Below are 6000 nucleotides of genomic sequence, written 5' to 3'. Positions count from 1 at the left end.
TGGCAGCCTGCCTTTGTGGGGGGTAGGCCATGTCTGCACCACATTGTGAGGTTATGGGTTTGAGCCCTGGGTGGCCTGTCGGCATAACTCAGCTCAAGGGTCATGGGATCCTTCAGCCTAATCTTGACCGTGGCCTTTTGATATCTTCTCTGCATACTTCAGAACAGAGCCATCACCTACCTACCTGTGTTTGCAAAACTGTAACAATTGCTATTTATGAAGACTCAGTTTGCACGAGGGAGTCAGCTAACCCTTTTCATGCATCATTTTATTAATCTTCAGAGTGACCTCAGGATGGAGTTATATTAGCCCCATTTCACAGTTGAGAATACTGAGGCTTGGAAATGTGGGGAACCCTGCAAAGTCATACAGCTGGTTAGTGGCTGAGGCAGGATTTGAGCATGGATGTTCAGTCTCCAGAAGCCAAGTGCTAAGTCACTACATACTGCCTCTGTTAAACGTCCAGCTCTACACAGAGCCATTGGCTCATATTCTCCCTATACTTGTAAGCATGCATGCTGTCCATTGTACAGATGGAGAAATCAAGGCTTTCAGAAATACAGCTGCATCCAAGATGGGCATGTACAGAACATTGCTGAGGCTCCACTTCAGGTTTCTGGCTACACACATAATACTTCCTCCGTAAGGGCAGCCTGGGTGGCTCAGCGGTTTAGCGCCGCCTTCAGCCCAGAGCGTGATCCTGGAGACCCCGGATTGAGTTCCTCGTCAGGCTCACTGCATGGAGCCTGCCTCTCCCTCTGCCTGTGCCTCTGCCTCTCTCTCTTTCTCTCTCTCTCTTTCTCTCTCTCTCTCTCTCTCTCATGATTAAATAAATAAAATCTTAAAAAAAATACTTCCTCCATAAGAAGGCAAGTAGATGGTGGGTAAAACATTACTGCCTGCAGAGTTTGCAGGACATGTGCAAGTTCATCCGCTGGACCTAAGGTCTTGGTGAACTTTGGCCTAAGTCCCTAATAGGATCAGATCAGGACTTGGGTACTAAAGCTTTTACAGTTTGGATAACTTTTTATTTTTATTTTTTAACTTATTTTTTTAATTTAATTTTTTGTATATTTTTTATTGGAGTTCGATTTGCCAACATATAGTGTAACACCCAGTGCTCATCGGGTCAAGTGCCCCCCTCAGTGTCCATCACCCATTCACCCTAACCCACTGCCCACCTCCGCTTCCACTACCTCTTGTTCATTTCCCTGAGTTAGGAGTCTCTCATGTTTTGTCACCCTCTCTGATTTTTCCCACTCATTTTCTCTCCTTTCCCCTATAATCCCTTTCACTATTTTTTGTATTCCCCATATGAGTGAAAGCATATAATGATTGTTCTTCTCCAACTGATTTACTTCACTCAGCATAATACCCTCAAAAAAGTTATTAATAAAACTGAAGTATGAGTGTACATATTTATTTAGCAGATCTGTTCAGGTGAGGGGTCCTGAAATTTACATCTCCTAAAGCTCTCAGCCAATCCACTCTGGTCCCCAGTCACTGTGGGATTCCACCTTGGATGCTAACTCTCTAACAATCAGAAATCTAACACTTACTTGCCTCAGTTGGTCCTGGGTCACCTCAGACCATCTGGGTCAGGATCTCTAGGATGGGGCCTAGGCATCAAAATTGTGCTTCTGGGTCACGTTTGATGTATTGGTCAGCCACTGCTGCAATAATGCTGTGAAACAAATAATTTCACATCTCAGTGAGTTACAATAACAAACATGTATTTTTCTCAATTCTATGTCTGTGGATGGGCTAATATTTGGTCAATTTCACTTGGTGTCACTCTAGGCTGTGCATCTGCTCTGTGAGTCTCATTTTGGGATCAGCAGCTTTCTGGGAGCGTGCCCTCATTCTAATAGTGATGTCAGGAGTGCAGGACATTATGATGCTTCTTGAAGCCCAGCTTAGAACCATAACACCATCGCTACCTCTAATGGTAACACTATCACTACCTCCTGCATTTCATTGGCCAAGGCAAGTCACATGGCCAAATGACCATGGGGCATGCAAGGAGACTGCACTGATAAGTCACATGGGTAAAGATCATGGATGTATAATTCTGTCAAGGAGGCATGTGGAGGTGGAAAACATAATCCAGTTTCCCAGAGATGAGAACCATGAATACTAGGAAAAGCACCTAGCCACGTGCCTGGTTAGAGTAGGTGCTCAATAAACATTGTGTATTCCTCTAGAAAGATCACTCCCACAGCATCCTCTGAGGCTGTTGCATGGGAGCTATTCTCCATCCATGATGGGTTCCAGGGATGAGTTAACTTCCCATCCTGGCCTACAGTCAGTCTCCAGGGAGAGAGGGCTGCGTCGTAATGCACCAAATGCTTTGAGTTCCTAGGAAGAAAGATCCCAATTGGAGGCTGCAAGAACTATTATCGACTGCTTAAATATCCATTTGCCCATCCACCACTCACAAAGTGCTCTATTTATTTGCACACTCTCTGTAATATAGCAGCGGAGGGAGAATTCATTAAGGCAAATTGTGAGGGTAGCTTTCAGAAAAAAATTCATCTCTCTGTTTTATGCACTGCATAGCTCCCTGTTTAATGAGAACTCTGCAAGTCCATTTTCCTTAAGGGTTTAATAAAAGTATAATTTTAAAAATTAAGACAGATGGGGAAAGTGCCGAGGGAAGCTATTTCTCCCATTAACGTGCAGAGTAGACCTTCTCCATACTGCAAGATGGGTGGGGAGAGGAAAGACTCCAGAAGCTATCAAGAGTTCTTTAAGGTTACATAAAACTCTGGCCTGGGTTTATGTGGCTTAAGGATTCCTGCAGAACAGATAGGAATTAGATTTATTGGTTGACAAATGGGACTCTTACTAGCTGGCAGTTTAATTAATGCTGATATAGGAGCCTGGCTTTCTCTTAGAATTTGAACTACAGAGCACTAGAAGGAGACGTTTCCATTGTTACAACTTTCTGAATAGTCTTGGCTGCTTTTGGAGGGAGGAGGAGGAGTATGGAGCCTGTGAGGGAGGGAGAGTCTTGGGTTGTTGGTGGTCAGTGAGTCATTCTCAGCTCCCTATGTGTGGCAAATTGTTTACTGCAATTTCGTTTGCTTCCATCCTGCTGCTGCTCCTGGCCTCTTGAAGCAAGGTGGAACCTGAGATCTAATCATTTAATGATATATAACAATAATATATAATTATATTAATGTAATTAAAGAAGCTAAGAATTTATATTGCTGTTGTGTTTTATTGGTTTTTTGGGAGGTTCATCTTCACTAGGAAGCTGGTGCTGTTATCATCACCCCTATTTTACAGATCAGGAAACTGAGGCTCAGTCAGATGGAAAATGCTGAGGTGGGACTTGAACCCCTGGGTTCATGCCTTAAACCTTGTGCTAGCATCTTCTATGTGACCGAGGGGTTACTCGGGCTCAGAGGAGTGTGGTAAAACCCCCAAGGCTAAATAACAAGTGAATACAGAGTGAGGACTAGGTCTCTTAGTTGCAGCTTTCCCTACCTCATCTCTCAAATTTAATACGGGGATTCTGACTCACTTTAATATTAATCTGCATAACACTCATTAAGAAATATAAATATACTCTCCTTCCTCATTTGGAAAGCAATAAGTGCACTCACAGGGACAGAGATGGGGGTTACCGTGTTGTCAGCACTCTACTAGTGCTACATATTCTTCAATTCATTGAATCATCACCATACATACCACAGGGAAGGTAGGTAACTAGCGCCACTCTCAAGATATGGAATCTAAAGCTCTGAGAGGTGAAATGACTTGCCCAAGGTCACGCAACAGAAAGCGATCCAAACAAGATTTGGACCTAAGTGTGTCAGGTATTCCCAAGCCTTTGCACTGAACCCTGAGGCTAAATAGACAGAAATGCTGGGTTTTCCTCTTTTTTTGCTTTGCCAGTGTTCTAGGATGCCTCCATCCATGGTAATTGAGAGGTGGTTGGTGCAATGCAGCCTGTCACACCTGGGAGTTATTTTTAGCGAGTTCCTGTCTAAATCCTTCCCTGAAGGTAGAAAGGAGTCTGCATTCCTTGGTGCATTCCTTGGTTGATATATATTTTTTTATGATCTCCTTGGTGCGCTGTGTTGTAAATCAGGAAACCCTTACTGAGATGGACGGGTCCCTGAGTCAGCAGCTTGGGGAATGCTCTCTTCTCTGCCTTTCTTGGGCTGCCATTCATTAAGTGATCCATGAAAGAACCAGATTCCTTTTCGGCCAACAAAATGCCTTTGGTTCCCTTTTATGTTCAATTCAAAAGCACTGGGAAAGTTTTTGGTTTCTTTAACGTATTGTCAAAGACGCTCGAATCAATGAAGGATCGAGAACCAGATAATTCCCAGAGAATGGAGAGATTGAATCATGTTCACATTCTTGGAATTTCATGTTCACACTGTCAAAGTCAGTAACTGGCTTCAGGTAAGTCAAGTTGCTTTCTACCTTGAACAAAGAAAATAAGTGGGTAGGCTTTAATTTTTTGAGACACTTGGATTTTGCAGAAGTTTCGTTTGCATCATGCAGACCTATTCTGTCCACATCTTCATCCATTGCAGACATCACTAATAGATCATGGCACTGGCACTCTGACCTGCTCAGGTGGGTTGTGCTCTTACAACCAGGAGAGGGTGCTAGGCAGCCTCCCGCCACTAGTCAGAATTGGATTAGAGGTGAAATCGTGTACTAAGCCTGGCTGGATACTTTATTTATTTATTTATTTATTTATTATTTATTTATTTATTTATTTATCTATTTATTTATTTAAAATTTTTATTGTAGTTCAATTTGCCAACATATAGCATAATAATGAGCACCCAGTGCTCATCCCATCAAGTGCCCCCCTCAGTGCCCGTCACCCAGTCACCCCCACCCCCTGCCCACCTCCCTCTTTTATGTCTTTTGTGAGGTCAGTTAGGCATCCATGTTTTCCCATCAGGCTGCCTTGGATCCAGGCCAAAGTGGACTAAGTTCAGATGCTAACCAAGGCATTCAATAGAAAAAGAAATGATGCTCTAATTCTTAAATAATGAGAAATGAAGATTTAGAGGTGAGATTTGTCAAAGATCACATAGCCAGTGAGTGGGGAAAGGGGTTAGTAGATTCCAGAGTCAGCTAGTCCTAGGTTCGTGTCCTGCCTGTATCACTTCCTCATTGGCGATATCAAACCCCTGAGCCTTCAAGTTTCCTCATCTGTAAAGTGGGAACAGATGCTACCTACATCATTGAGCTATGGTGAGGATTAAAATGAGCTAATGCATATAAAGTGCTTACTGAGGAGGGGCCCTGGGAAGTAGAGGAAGTATCCAGTAAATGTTAGCCACTATTTGTCCAGGTTTCTTAAAAATATCTTATGCCCAGGGCACCTGGGAAGCTCAGTCAGTGAAGTGTCCATCTCTTGGTTTTGGCTCAGGTCATGATCTCAGGGTGGTGAGATTGAATCCTGCCTTGGGCTCCATGCTCAGCATGGAGTCTACTTGTCCCTCTTCCCCCCCTTCTGCCCCTCTCTCCACTTGCTCTCTCTCTCTTTAAAATAAAATGAATAAAATCTTTAAAAATATACCTTCTGCCCAGAATAACTTAATACACATAATTATGAAATCAGATAAGTAACTCTGTGAAGTGGGCACCACTATTCCCATTTTACAGATCATGAAACAGAGACTTGGAAAAATAAGATGGCTTTCCCAACATCATGCAGAAAGGAAACAGAAATGCCAGAGATGGCATAGAGCAGACCTTGCTTCCATAGTCTCACCAGGCATCCCTCTCTCTACTCCATGTATTGTGACCATCCTTTTCAAATCCTGGCCTCTGCCTGCATGTCTGTTCCCCCTCACCCTGTTTCCTTCTTGTCTCCAAAGCACTTTTTACCTTCGATACACTATCTTGCTGTATAATTTTACTTATTTATCATGCATATATTGTATTGTCTGCTTCACTCCTACTTGACTTTAAGCTCCCAGGGCAGGAAATTGTATTTATTTTGTTAGCTGCTGTATTCAC

This window comes from Canis lupus, chromosome 26 (assembly GCF_003254725.2).
Source record: "Canis lupus dingo isolate Sandy chromosome 26, ASM325472v2, whole genome shotgun sequence".
NCBI lineage: Eukaryota > Metazoa > Chordata > Mammalia > Carnivora > Canidae > Canis > Canis lupus.
This window is presented reverse-complemented; position numbering follows the sequence as displayed.